The sequence below is a fragment of the Pseudorasbora parva genome, chromosome 13 (assembly GCF_024679245.1).
Source record: "Pseudorasbora parva isolate DD20220531a chromosome 13, ASM2467924v1, whole genome shotgun sequence".
Taxonomy (NCBI): Eukaryota; Metazoa; Chordata; class Actinopteri; order Cypriniformes; family Gobionidae; genus Pseudorasbora; species Pseudorasbora parva.
In genome coordinates, this window is record NC_090184.1 from 35,055,188 (window position 1) to 35,071,058 (window position 15,871).

General features: G+C 39.5%; 1 protein-coding gene across 1 annotated transcript in view; it reads left to right on the forward strand.

The window, feature by feature from the left end:
• agbl4 (AGBL carboxypeptidase 4) overlaps positions 1–15,871 on the forward strand; it is a 451,864-nt gene that overhangs the window by 314,149 nt on the left and 121,844 nt on the right.

Genomic DNA, 15,871 nt, shown 5'->3' on the forward strand with positions numbered 1-15,871 from the left:
CACTTATTGGATCTAGACTGTATGCTTTGTCACCCATTGCGACATGCCGTGATTGGGATTTGGGGATAATTTGGGGATTACTTTTGCTACCGCTTTTGACACATTTGCAATAAATACATTTTTTCTTTATTTTATTATTGTGATTCCACACACTGTCTGTTTAGGTTTTTTTTAAATACTGTACAAATTGTGGGGTTTATTTAGGGTTGTGGGTAGGTTTAGAGGTAGGAGTGGGTCGGATAGCGGCTCAAAATATATTTTAATTTTGTTACTAAAATGACTATTTTTCCTACACATTTCTGGTCATTATGTTTCATATATTCTTTTTGGCCCCACTTTTTATTAGGTGGCCTTAAGTACTATGTGCTTACATAAGATAAGTACAATGTAGTGTTCAAATTGTATTGCAAAGCATTTTTGCTGATATTGAGGTGAGATACGGGTAGAGTTAGGGACAAGTGTGGTTATATGGGTAAGTTTATGGGTAGAGTTAAGGGAAGTGCCAACTGTGTGATTACAAATGTAACTACAGAAATTAATTACAGACGTAATTACATGCAGATATTTTTAGTACAAGTGCAATGTAAAAACATGTATGTACACAATAAGTGCATTGTATCAATTGATTCATTAAAATAGTATAAGGCCACCTAATATAAAGTGGGTCCTTCTTTTTATTTTGTCTTTAAAATGGTTATGTTTGGGTTCGCAGATAGGGTTAAGGGATCCCTAAAATCCATAAAATGGCTAAAGGACAAATACACATATATTTTATGCTTTTTAGATTTAAATACGTAATAATGTCTATGCTTACAGGTTGTCAATGCTTCCACTTGTACGCATCTATTCAAACGTACAAAAATGTTTTTTTTGTGTGTGTGTTTTTTTTTTTCAGACCAGTAAATATTACTGGTAAAATATTACTGGTAAATATTACTGGTCTGATATAAACGTTTAAAACATATTCTCAGCCACTCTCTTCCACTGCTCTGCCTGAGCAAATGTGTCCCTGAGTGTTTTCTTGGCCATTTCTGTGATGGTGTCTGTATGGCGTCCAGCAGTAAAACAGGTCTGAGCCTGATGGTCTCTGGACTGGGACCGTGTGGCCAGACACCCTGATGTTTGTGCTTTTGTATCTGGCCACAGAAATTCCGGGCCAAAGCAGCAACTTGGACAGCTGCACCTCACAGCGGCCAATACCTGCACCAGTGAGATCTGCCTTTAATGGAGCAGAGGGACCAGGCTTGGCATAGAGAGAGATCAGGGGACAGAGAGGAGATGTAGAGCAAAATACAGCAAGCGTGATGCGGAATGATCATAACCTAGTTAAACTTCTTTGTGGATATTTCATCTTAACATCCCAATCAGTGACTGAGTGATGGCAGGTGGTTAAAAGCGAATACAACGGATAAAAATAATGAACAGCGGTTGGTAGAGTCCACACAGAGATAGAGAAACGTCTGTTCGGCTGCTTCATGCTGTCTATTTTCCAGTTGATTTTTTCCAAATGCACACAAAGGAGCATAGCGAAAGGGCTGTGAGCCTGTTAATGAAGAAAGAATAAGAACGTTAATGTAGTCTGGAGGAGAGAGGGAAGGAGAGAGAGACAGGGTGCACCGATAGTCTGGCTTGGAAAATATTTGTAAAATATGCATCATTAAACCATTATTTAAAAACATGTCTGGAGCCCAGCCTTGAAGCTTTTCAACAACTAATGCCTCTAGTTAATATCCCCAGCCATGCAAATATCACAATTTCACGCCTTCTTCACATAATCAGCCATGGGTTTTTCTGTTCACCGTGTGAAAAACAAAACAACACGCTAAAGATACTAAATGAAAATGCAGTGTGCTGTTTGCTATTAACTTGTCTTTCTCTTTTCACGGCTTGCCATTTGTGCGTATATGCGTGTGTTTGTGTACATGCGAAAGGGAAGGTTTGTGGGAAAATGTAAATAGTGTTTTAGCAGCCTTTCTGCAGAGACAGACTAGACAGCGAGGACTGTTTCGTTGTCACCAGGGCCACTGTCGTTGCCAAGTGCAGCAAATCCATAAGCGCGGGGGGGGGGGGGGGGGGGGGTCATTTTAGGTCGGAAGACATTTTTCTTATTTCCGGCAGTGGCGGCTGGTGCTTTTCAGGGAATTACCCGTCAATGACAAAAGGTGTACTGATTTTTATTTGTTGCTACCGAAAGCTGCTTCAGAAACTACCAGTGAGCTGTGAAAATACTTAATAAACATAATGAACCAAGCTGAGAACAGTTTGTGCTGTATTTTGAAAAAGACAGGATTGTGAAAGGATAAAGTTGACCCATCAGACACACCGATTTCGCTCTTACATTTCAAAGCAGTGCCAGTTGTTGCAAATTCCGGCCCAAATGAGAGCTTAGCCAATCGTCATATAGAGAAGGCAAGGTTCCGTGTGAGACTAAATATATTAATGGTAAGCCCAGGAACTAATGAATGATCAGATATTGTTTCAAATGCAAGTAGTGTGATACCTTTATATGAAGCACCGCATCCAGCTGGGACCAACAATAACACGTTTAGAGCCTTTTGTCCAATGAACATTGATCTTCACTTCATTAAATTCAAGTATTCAGGTATATGCCACTGATTTCTATAGACATGTCTATGTGGATATAAAACTGATGAAGACTATATGTATCAATCAACACGTCATCAACATCATGTATCTCAACAATGGTCAATTTTTTTTTTTTTTAACCTATCCAACTATGAATACACCTGCTAAACTCTTTTTCACAGACTTTTAGAAAACTCCATCTAATCTGACCCCAGCTCCAGTGCATAAAAGGTAGTAATCTCTCTCATTTACAGTACAATGTTACAGTACGTCTATTCATCAAAGAATCCTAAATAAGAAAGTATCATGGATTCCACAAAAATATTGAGCAGCACAACTACTCTTAACATTAGTTATAATTAGAAATGTTTCATGAGCAGCAAATCAGCATATTAGAATAATTTTGAATAAATAAATAAAATTTAAATAGAAAGAGTTATCCAAATAGAAAACAATTATTTAAAATTGTTATAATATTTAACAATATTACTGTTTTTATTGTATTAAAGGGGTGATGAAATGAGAAATCAACTTTCCCTTGAGCTTTTGTTATATAAAAATTCTAGTTTCAGAGCTGAAAACCTTGTTAGTCAGAGAAAAGCTTTTATAGACACAGAGCCCAGAAAACGAATAATCCCAGAATGTGCCTCATCCTGACGTCATCGTGTGGCCAAACACCGCCTTTGCAAAATAATAATAATAACGCCAAATTCAGTAGCCCCATCCATCGACTCATGGAGCTGTTCGGATCGCGCTACTGAGCAATAAACATGCTGAAGAAGATTGTGGTACTATTCCTGGTTATGGAAGAACACCGTCGCTGCATAAGCTTCCTTCAGATCCTAATATTAGGAATTACTTTATTTTTAATGACATTGTACGTGTGTTTGCTTCATTTCGCTGCGGAATAGTTTGTAAACAAGTCTCAGGTCGATACTGGATTTGTAGACATACTGAGATTGAAACACAATGCTGTTTATATTCTATATTAGATCTGACAGGAATGGTGCAGCACACTTATGTGAGTAAAACATGTTTTTTTATATGTGATAGTATTGCATTGTTACAAATCGTTTTGATTATGTGTACGTGTCTTACAGAACATACCTTAGCACGCTGTCACAGGATGGAGAATCCTTTATTTTGGTTCATTGCGATTCGGGGTCAGACTCGGACATGTATGAGCCAGGGCTCGCAAAAGCCAAATGTCACGGGACATGTCCTGTGTTTTCCAGGCGGGCTATAAAAACGTAAGCCCATCAGCAGGCCGGTGAATCTTAAATAGTGAAATAACATTCCTTTCTTGATCTACGTTGTTCACTTTCTTGACTTGATATTTGAAGGGCACGCGCGCGTGTGTGTGTGTGCGGTGTGTGTGTGCGGTTCGTGCTTATATCCACTGATCGGGTGGGCCAAGTAATACAAAAATAATAGTCCAATCAATCGCGGGTGGAGGAGAAATAAGTAATTGTGTTTGTTTGATAAAGATGTTTACGAGCCCTGTGGTCGAGAGAATCATTCCGAGTGCCGCTTTCAAAAAAAATCCCTTCCGTGAACTGACAGGGGAGCAGAAGCTCATTAAATATTCAAATCTTATCCAGTCCTAGCCGGGGTTTACTTCCACGTCTCCAGTGCGGCACGCCCATCAAAACCCAGCGTTTTGGAGAGAGTCTCAAAACCAGTGTAGAAAATAGCCTGTTACTTTTTAGTTAGGATGTTTTTGAAAGTGAAAACCACACGAATGTCATTAGTCAGACAACAGTATAAAAAAATTTAAAAGCCAGTTCATGACACCTTTAATGATCAAGTAAATGCAGCCTTTATGAGCATAAGAGGCTTCTTTTAAAAACTATTTTAAAATCTTAGCGACCACAAGCTTTTTCATTCAGAAATACAAAGTTATGGAAGTAAAATGTGTTGCAAAAGTCAAATCACGCTGACTTTTTAAACAATGGCCACTGGTTTGCTGCTAGAGAGTGAATAATAGAGGTGCGTTCAGATGAGGAATGTACACAGTCAGAAAGGGACAAAGAAATGGTGATTGAGAGAAAGAAATGTGGATTATCCTGTGAGACTTTATTGCCACTCGCATTGAACTACCCCCGCTTGTTCTCTGCTGATTTCTTTCGTTCGTTCTCAGCTGCTAGCTTGAGCGGAGACTTGCTGCGGTTACCTGGTTACCGGCAGGCCTCGTTTGCAGGGTCACTTCATTAATTCTTTTCCTGGTGAAATGGTGGCATGCGTTGGTGTGTGTTTATGTTTGTGTCGGCTCAACAAAGAGCGGTTCGCTCTCACGCTCCACCTGCCGCTGCCCTGTTATCGGATCCACCCACGCATACTCGAACATTAGCGCATGGTGATGGCCAACTATAGGCCTTGATTTTACCGCTGTCATATTAGCAAACCTAGTAAATCTGGACAAGAAATTAGCTTATCTTGGTAAACATTATGTCACTTCCCATTAGGGCTGAAGAGCTGAGTCCTTAAGAGAGGATGAGAACCAGGATGACAAAAATTGCTCCTGAAGTGTGATGTCACGCTGTGAGTGTGTGGTGTCTTTTTGTGTTCAGGTGTCTTATCGAATATCAAATTAGCAAAATCTGTCAGGACCATGAACCGAGAGCATATTGACATTAATTCCTATCAATCAATCAATCAATCTATCAATCTATCTATCTATCTATCTATCTATCTATCTATCTATCTATCTATCTATCTATCTATCTATCTATCTATCTATCTATCTATCTATCTATCTATCTATCTATCTATCTATCTATCTATCTATCTATCTATCTATCTATCTATCTATCTATCTATCTATCTATCTATCTAATCTATCTATCTATTTTATGATTATTAAACAAGGATAACTAACGTGTTTTGCAACATTTTCTATGCAGAATGATTAATGTGAAAAAATATGATTGATTTGGGTCAGCAGATTTTACTTAAATTTACACCTCTGAAATATTACTTAAAACAATGATGTGAAATTGTTTCATGTTTTAAATGTTGTGGTAATCACAGCTGTTATTTTCCCCTATATAAATATCAAATGCTTCATTTTGCTACTGGTTTTAGCCCTCATGGCAAAAGCATAAGGATTATATATGGTCATCTATGCTGGTGGACCCTTTATGATGTTTTTCTGACGTGTCTTTATCACACAGATGGATCCAGTAATCGGCTCCAAGCTATCAAATATTCACAGTTTATCGTCTGCGTAGAATAAGGACAAATGAACTTTCCACGCGGACATTATCCAGGACGAAGGGGAAAAGCGCAATCTAGTCTTTCATGTTAATGCAGCCCAGAGATCATATTTGGAGGTTTGGAAGGTGATGCAGATTCTTGACCTGACCGGATCGATAGTGCACGCCCCCAGAGAAATCCATATGAAGCTCACCGAACAGGCCCGAAGTATAAGAAACATCTCTCACATCTTTGTTCTTTAAAAGGAAGATCAATGTCCCCCCTGCCGCCATTCGGAGAATGCACTGTGGGACACCGTGCTGGCAATGATACCCCTGTAAATATTTGATGATGGGATTGAGGAGCGGTTATACAATATAGTTTGCGTCTGCTCGGGCTGTCAGTTTTGAAGTCTGTCTCAGGGTAGCCGGCATCAGTGACTAACAGAGCCGAGCGGAGCTCCGTTTCGGGGCTACTGTTCATTTCACGCGCTATCACTTTTTTTATTGCCCGACTGATGACTTCACGGCTAATCAATTATTCATGAGCCACTAATTAAAGGACAAAATAAAGTAACGTAATTAAGGGCAGTTCAATTAAACAAGAAGAGATCATTGCCTTTTAAGTTGTTGGTCAATAGAAGATGACATCGCCAACTTTTTCCAGACCTGGCGCGCCGTGTTTTTCCCCGAACATGCTGGAGCCTTTATTTTAAACCATATTTCTAATGTTCTCTAAACATTCCCTGCTGTCCCCCTCTGTGCTTCATAGATTCTGGCAAAAATGGCAGGTTTGGAGCACACCGTCTGGTTCTATACTTATCCAGCCAGTGCTGACGCTCGCGTACACACGCGCACCTGGGCTAGCGTCTGTCCATTTCCCCGATTGGCACAGGTGCTCTGTTTTGATTGGCCGCATGGTAATGGCTAATGTGTTCCCGGCTAATGCTGCTGTCACAGCTCCTCATGTCCATCCCTCCCCACCTTCATCACCATCCTCATCCTCTCCCGGGCACTGACCCAAAACAGGCCCACCGCTATCATCTCACCCGACACCCACCCTCTTTCCTATTCTAGTCACAGAGCTCCTACCTCCCTCTCCGGCACTCGGCTTCATCATCCACATCATTATGGAGATTATCCCATGTCTTTTATTTAATGGTGGCTAATGTATCACCAATAAAGATGAATGAGGGGAGCTGTGAAGCTCTAATTGGAGGGACATGATGTCTGACTCTGAGCCGCTGATAATGTCGACACTGCCAAACAGTTTATGAGGCGCCATCACCAGTCTAAGTGTGTGTTTAGAGGTGGAGGGGGAGCAGACACTTAGTTCAAGTACTCATTGTTTGATAACTGCGTGTGAGAGCGTCGGGCAAAGCCGCGGTGTTATTTGATCTGTTTTCATGAGTTTTACATGAGAGGTTTTGATTATGTTCTAAAATTCATAATGACATGACTGTCTCCCATCACCTGTTGGCTCGGTCTTTGTATTGGAAAACTTGAAGACATTTTTAGCTTCAGTTGTCCCTGTACGTGTTATTATTTTATTTATAGGAACAGATTTATAAAAACAGAAAAGGGAGGACGTGTTTCAGTCCACTACAAATAATCATTTGATAAAATGATTTCTCAATGTTAAGTGGTCTCTTAATTTTTTCAGAGCTGTATGTCAATGCCATTGTTTTGTCTCATGATGCACGCCAGTAATGTTTTGAAGGCATGTATACTTAATGTCCTAATTTAACCAAGTCCTGGCTTAGTCTAAGTCCTGTTTGTGAAATCAGACCAAAAATGCCTCTCTCTTTTTTCAAACAGTTCCCTGAAAATCGAACCCATGACCTTTAGCACCATGCTTTGCTATGAGACTTTTTCTTCTTTGAAATTGTAAAAAAGGCAATGCTGTCTTGAGATATGGTCACCTAATTTAACAAACAATATCACATGAATTATTCCACCAGACTGTACTTGTCGGAATCTCTTGCTTTTCTCCCTAAATCATCACATCTCCATGTCTGTTTTCACATTGTGCTTTAAAACTTTATTTTTTAAAAGTGACCAATACATTATGTATCTGTTCAATTGAAAAAATTAAGAAAGCATTTAAACAATTTAGGAAATTACTGAAAATTTTGCAAAATCTTGCAAATTTTGTGCTATATTAGTTTACAATGGCTTTTTCAATTTTCTCAGTACATAGGTCACTTTTTCGTAACAGCAGTCTATGTTTACATCCCCCCCCCCCCCCCAAAAAAAAAAAAAAACTGTTTCACTTAACTGAGTGTCTATTTACACTAAATGCAAATAGCGTAATGCTCGGAAATCTTGGCTTTGATGCAATTTAATTTTAAGTGTAAATTAAGTGTAAATATCATCTAATAAGGCTAAAATGTACACATATTGCAAAGAACTGCTACTTCAACATGGTGTTAGAATATATCACTATTTTACTCAGTATGCTATTTCACTTAGTAAATATCTACAGCTATTTGCACAGTGTAAATATCATCTATCGCTAAGAAAATGTTATTTTCACTTAGTGTAATTAGAATGCAGTTTCTTTTTACACTTGGTCTAAATAGCATCTGTCACTATTTGCACTTAGTCGCTGCCTTAACTTAAAGAGTACATAACACAGTTACTGAGAGTCTGGTGTTAATCTTGAGTACCTATAGAGTAGTATTGCATCCTTCATATTTTCGAAGAGCCTAGTTTTATTATATTTGTAAAAGACAGATACGCTGTATCGTTTATTTCCAAAAACAGTTAAACTTGTGCAGGCATGCAGTGAGCGGAGTTAAAGAGTCACACGAGTGCACACACACACACACACACACACACACACACACACACACACACACACACACACACACACACACACACACACTTCAATTAATCATGGCATTATCCCTTTATAACTTTCGATTCACTCTACGCTTGTGTTGTTTACATTATATGCACTTATACCTAAAACAGACATTTGATGTAGATTGACTCACCGCCCTCGGTTTCAACTCATGACCAGGAACAAACAAACACACTTGCATAACTCTGTTGCTGCTCTGGAAAAATAAACTGCATCCACTTATTCCTTAATGCTGGGTTATTTGGGAAGCTAAACAAGGTTATATTTCGCTTACAACCAAAAACAAACTTCTTTAGTAACACTGTTAATTTCATGGTCAAATAAAAAATGACCGCTGCCCACAGCTTCCTTAAGCCAAACAAAGTTGATGGGCGTGTTCTTGCTCTCGCTCTGGTTGAGGTCCACACGCGCTCATTCGGGAGAAGTGCCCATACAAGCAATTCCACACTTTATGAAGTCATAATCGAAAAAGACTTTACAAAACTCATTCGAACCCTGAAGGAGTGTATTTGGCACAGAAATACTTGTAAGTCCAACAATATTTTTTAAATGGGGCCATGTTAAACATGAGAATGCAACTCTTTAACAGTGTAAGACAGCGCAAGTTAGAATGCATGAAATAGCTTTAGGAAATAGCTTCAATGTTTTTCCCACAAAATTATGTTTTAGTTTTTATAGAAAGGAAAGTGAATACTCTCTTTCTCCCGCTCTCTCCCACTCAAACACACACACACACCTACAGTACGGACACACACTTGCAAAGAAACATGTTGTCAGTGATGCTCTGACGATTTTATCAGTAAAATAGTTTAACTTAAAAACTACATGACATTTCTCCCTAGTGAGATAATAATGGTACTGTTCTTGGAGCAGATAAACTTTGTTAAAAAAAAGTTTTGCTATTAGCAAAGACGCTGCTGCCAAACACTGTTGAGAGACACACAGATTCAGGTAATTCACACATGCTTCTCTCTCTCTCTCTCTCTCTCTCTCTCTCTCTCTCTCTCTCTCTCTCTCTCTCTCTCTCTCTCTCTCTCTCTCTCTCTCTCTCTCTCTCTGCATTAGTCTGCTATCAGTGGCTGAAGCCTTTGTTACTAGCTCTAAAATGATTTTGGAATTAGCAACGGAGGCTTGAGATTAGATATGTTAGAAATTTGTTCTATACACAAGAGTGTAGGGACACAAACCTGACAAATGTCTTGAAAAACATAATCTGAACAATGCTTTGAAGTGTGGTAACCGTATTGCAAGTGGAATAATTGACTCTGGCCATTGAGTTGTTAGCAAAATAATGCAATAAAGGTTTAACGCATACTCTGCTTTATGTTGCATTACCGCCTCGGGTGTGCATTATCTTTTTAATTTCAACATTCTATGATTTGGCACACACTAATTCAAATTTGGAATACTATTTAGATAGCCTGACGTGGTCATACTCAATTCTAGTCAGAATATGAGTCTGAAACTGCTCCATTGGGCTGTGATTATGGGGCGTGTTTCAACCGAACCAGGAAAGACATCAATTGGATAGACCTACAACCAATCAGAGCAACGAAGCGACGCATTGTCAAACGTCAACAGAGTTCAACTGCACTGTGTTGCCAAGTCTGCTTTTTTTTCCCCGCGGGTTGTTTTCTATATGTCCGCAGGTTATATTGCTCTCCGTTTAGGATTCGATCAATATAATCCAAGCCCCTTTGATGACGTGCATGATTACGTTACTGTTGATCATCTGTCCGTCATCGTGTAAAGCCCACCCTGATGATTTCATTGGTCCGAACAGTTTCTGTTCGGGGATAATTACTCCTCTATGAAGCAAGGCCAGACCGAACTGCCCGACATAAAATATTTGTGGGCGGGGCTATGTTCGGCTGGCATCCAGGCTACTATTTAGGACATATAGTATGCGAATTGGGATGCTACAACAGTCTTTCAATTTCATTACCATCATCTACCCAATCTAGCCAATGGTGTTTTTGTAGATTATTGTTTCATCAGTGTCGAAGTGTGTTTGTTGGGTGAGAACCTTTAGCATTATTAAAGAATGACTTTATTTTAAACATATATGAAGTAGATAGATATCACAAAAGTCAATGTGGACCAGTGTTGGTTTAGGCTCCATTGACTTAAACATTCTTCTGAATGTGTTTTTATTTTGCAGAAGAAAGCCATAGTGTGTGTGTGTGTGTGTGTGTGTGTATATATATATATATATATATATATATATATATATATATATATATATATATATATATATATATATATATATATATATATATATATATATATAAAATTCCAGATCTATTTGCTGGAAAGTTACTCACAGCAGCTTGAAATTCAGCTAAATTCACATTTGATGCATTCTGTCCTGAACTGGAGCCACTTGAACGCATCAGCCAGGGGATCTGGGTAGTCTTATTGGAGCGACTCTGGGTGCAGGACAAGCCAACCATCGAGGAGCAGATTAGATTAAGAATAATCCTTTCGCTGCACGCTGAGCCCCGTCTCTGTAAAGTCCACTCACAGTGCATCAGTTACACCACTCTGCCCAGCAACACGCCAAGGGCCCCAGTCCACCCAGAGGTCTTCAGCCATTGAGATGTTCTTTTTACTCTCCATATAGCTCATGACAATCACTGTCATTTTGCAGATTTGGTATTTAGCCGAATAGATGGACAGAAAGTACATTCTGTCTGTTGTCCCATACGGATCGTGGGGTCCACAAGAGCTCGTCTTATCCTTGGGCAAAACTTCTCTGCATTTTCAGCTCAGGACTTGATGTCAGATCTGACTCAAACAGTGACATAAAATGAAAGGAAATAAATGGAGAGAAAAAAGAAGAAAGGGCAAAGCATCCAAAGTTCTGCATCACTTACTTTTCAATTACGGCAGGCGAAGCAGAACGAATTGTTAGTGCCATTTATTGACTGTGCCTTTCTCGTTATTAAAGTACAAGTGAAGAAATCCGTCCTTTTGTATAACAACCTGCCTGTTTTACAATAACAAAATGTTTCTTCTCTGTCAGATAGCCTTTGTCATTTGAAGAGAAACAAGGAAAAGAGAATGGCAGGGATAGCAAAACAGCATGCTGGCAGAAACACTGATACAGTCAGAATCGGCAGTGATCCTGAAGAATACCTCTTCCCTCACAGCATTCAGCTGAGACCATTGGTGCAGAACAAAAGTAATAGGTGAATGAATCGATTATGGTAATGACTGGCTGCCTGAAAGATTTTTCTTATGGCGTATAAGAGGGATATGAGAGATATTGAAAACGCATTAACGGAGAAGCAGCACCGGATACCTAGAGATGGAAAAACCACAGTGTGCTAGGAGGCAGGCATAGGCCTTTTTCATCCTTGACTTGTGATCCTTACACTTATTTTGATGTTCCACATAATAGACCACATACAAAACATTGTGATGAATCTTCAGTTCAATTCAAAAGAATGCCACAATGGTGCAATCATCACACGGTATTTCCGTGTTAGGCTGCTGAACTGAATCAAATGTCTTAGAGTAGACTTGGAATGTTTTGAAAAATGCTTTCAAAAGCAAGTGGCAATTTAGTATCTCGTATAATATCCGACAACAATTTCTCCAAGACCAGTATTTTCATAGCTATCGGTATAAGCCATGGGTACCCAATCCTATTCTTGGAGATACCTACCTGCAGGGTTCAGTTCCAGGCCTGTTCCCACACCTGTCAGTAATTATCAAGTGCTCCTGGAAATCTTCATTAGCTGATTCAGGTGTATTTCATCAGGATGGAGCTAAATTTTGCAGGAAGATAGATCTCCAGGAACAATCTTTGGCAGCCATCCAGTATTTAAAGTGTATTGCATGATTCAAAATAATGCTACATATGGACGATAATGTTATACTTTACACAATTCTGGACCCTTTATTGACAAACCAATTTAACATAATGCTGTCTTTACATGCTAAATTGTCGTAAATACTAGTTTTCTACAAATTAATTGGACACAAACGCCCTCTCAAGTCAAAATTTTAATGCGATGAGCTCGTATAATCACGACTTCAGAAGTGGGAAGTAGGACATTTCCACTAGCCCATGAAGGCAGCATAATTCTAGAAAACTCTTTATGAAATTTGACCCAACATGATCAACCCTTCAAAGCATGCTGGGTAACGGGAAGCACTACACCAATTATACAACAGTTCATATCTGATGAATTTTCTGTGAAGTGATTCTAAATGAAGGGGGACAAAACACCTTTTTATTGGAAACCTATTACCAGTCATAATTCATTGTTTAAAGGTAGGGTAGGCAATTTTATAGAGGCTTGCAATAGCATGCTAGCTTTAAAAGCATGAGAGCCCTCTCAGCGTCTCAGAACGTCTCCAAAGCCATGCATCCACATGAACAGTGGTGGAAAGAGTACTGAAAAAGCATACTCAAGTAGAAGTACTGTTACTTGTCAAAAAATGTATTGCAAAGTAGAGTAAAAATAACTGTCCTAAATAGTAAAAAGCAGACATGGGGACTTGAGACTTGGTGACTTGGACTCGAGTCGACTCGGTTCGCTATTTTTATGACTTGTGACTTGACTTGACAAAATAGAAAATACTTGAGACTTGACTCGGACTTGGAAGTTAAAGACTCGGGACTTGACTTGACTTGAGACACGATGACTTGAATGACTTGAGTGTTAATCACATCATGTTTTCAGTTTGAATATAAAATATATAAATTATTTAATAAACATAAAGTTGGCCCAGCTGGAGCGCAGACTGAGAACAGCGCTGTCATGACTGGATCACGTCATCAGTCATGCCCTCTCGTACCTTACGCACACCACGCCCACTTATCAGATATCACATCAACATGTCAGCCGGAGGGAAACCGTGCGGGGGGCATCATCACTTTCGGCTTCAACAATTATTCGCAAGATGGCAAAAGACGAACGTTACACACACGAACGTTGCGCGTTGCAAGACATGCAACATTAAAATCACGGACGGACAGCCAGACGACAACATCCAATATCATCCGGTCATTTGAAGAGCCAGTCTGCCTAAAAAGGTTTGTTGGTAGTCAGCTAATGTATAGCTAAAGTAACCACTAGCTATTAAGCCTCGATTTATTTTTATAAAATACTTCCCCTGATCTGAGCGGGAGACTTTGCCACCTGAACACACGCACATCAAAAAATACACGATTCTAACGTTACAATGTTAATTGAGTGGGAAAAACCGCGCGCGCGCGAGAGAGAGAGAGAGAGAGTGTGTGTGTGTGTGTGTGTGTGTGTGTGTGTGTGTGTGTGTGTGTGTGTGTGTGTGTGTGTGTGTGTGTGTGTGTGTGTGTGTGTGTGTGTGTGTGTGTGTGTGTGTGTGTGTGTGTGTGTGTGTGTGTGTGAGCCTGTTTATGTGGTTTATGAGGACACAAATTTGTATAACTACATGGGTATTACACTGGTATTACACTATAAATGTGGTTTATGAGGACATATCAAATGTCCTCATAATTCAAATGGCCTTAAAAACATACTAAATTATGTTTTTTTGAGAAAGTAATGCAGAATGTTTCCTGTGATGGGTAGGTTTAGGGGCAGGGGCAGTGTAAGGGGATAGAAAATACGGTTTGTACAGTATAAAACCATTACGCCTATGGAGAGTCCCTGTAAACCACATAGACCAACGTGTGTGTGTGTGTGTGTGTGTGTGTGTGTGTGTGTGTGTGTGTGTGTGTGTGTGTGTGTGTGTGTGTGTGTGTGTGTGTGTGTGTGTGTGTGTGTGTGTGTGTGTGTGTGTGTGAGAGAGAGAGAGAGAGAGAGAGAGAGAGAGAGAGAGAGAGAGAGAGAGACAGACAGACAGACAGACAGACAGACAGACAGACAGAGGAAAGATGTTTCGGCCGGGACTTTTTACTGCGCCGAGCCGAAGTACTCTCAGAAGTGCTAATCCGCCACACATTATAGTTCTCCTTTTTAATCCGATTAGAGAAGTACCACGTTTTATTTTGTCACCATACTTGATCGTTCACCTTCTCGTGTAACTGTATTTAAATAGGGAAAAGATGGAGGTGTTTGGTACTTCTAACTTGATCTCTGTTTGGTACCATAGTGAATGAACTGGGCTTAGTGGGCTAAGCTAAATGCTATCAGATCGTCACCGCGCATCAAAGAGATTAAGTGCACGCACTGAGACGAGAGAGGTATGTATCAGCTCGTTTTAGTTAAGGGAATAACAGTTTAATATGAAAAAGCGGTGAAGTAACCCTTTAAAAAGTACAATTCCTGAGAAAAATTACTCAATTAAAGTAACGAGAGCATTTGTAATTCGTTACTTTACACCACTGCACATGAACGCACTAAGGTTGATTGTGTTGACATTTAAACGGATAAATCCAGGCAGGTTTTTGAGCCCTTAAATTATGACTTCAAACCACGAATCACGACTTTGTAGCGTTCCAGGCAAAGTCACGCCAAACTGTCTGAACGCCAGGAACTGCGGTAGCTAGATGTGAACAAATCATGCCGGACCTTACGGTGCTTATGCTCATTTACAATCATTTCTATCGCCAAAAGTGCTTACTCCATGCTTAATCGAGGGAAACTGTAGAGAAAAAATAGCACATAAGGCAAGAGAAGCTGTTACACCTTTTATTTTACATTATTTGTATATTTTGAAATGTATTTGGTATTAATGTTTACTTGCAGTCAGGGGACTAAAGACTAGCTAATGCTAGAAAAGCTGCTGATAATGCATAACATTGGCTGATAAATAAGGTTTGAACAAGCAATACCTTATTTTAATGAACAATTTAGTTTTTAATGTATGACTTCCGTAAACACCGCTCCGCCATTGTTGTTTTGATGTCAGAACTCGTAACTGGGAGTACATCGATCTAGTACGAGTTTCACGAGTACGAGTTGGACTTACGCAACATAAGTCCAAGGCTTCGAACAGAATTTCACAGGTTGCCATCTCGTAATTACATTTGTGACACGGCGTGAACGCAGGATAAGCTTGTTCAGGAAGAACTGTTGTTTGTTGTGGTGCTCAGAGTGTCTGTCTACAACTCTGCATAGCCTTAAGTGTCAACACATACAACACACTGATGACATCTGATGATGGACAACTTTTTTGGTCCTGAAATGTATGTACATGTTGTAATATTTAGACAACTTTTTTTATCGATTGCTCTCAGAATATAAAGAAAATTTCAACCAGCCTATAACAAAAAGTGTTTATAAAATAT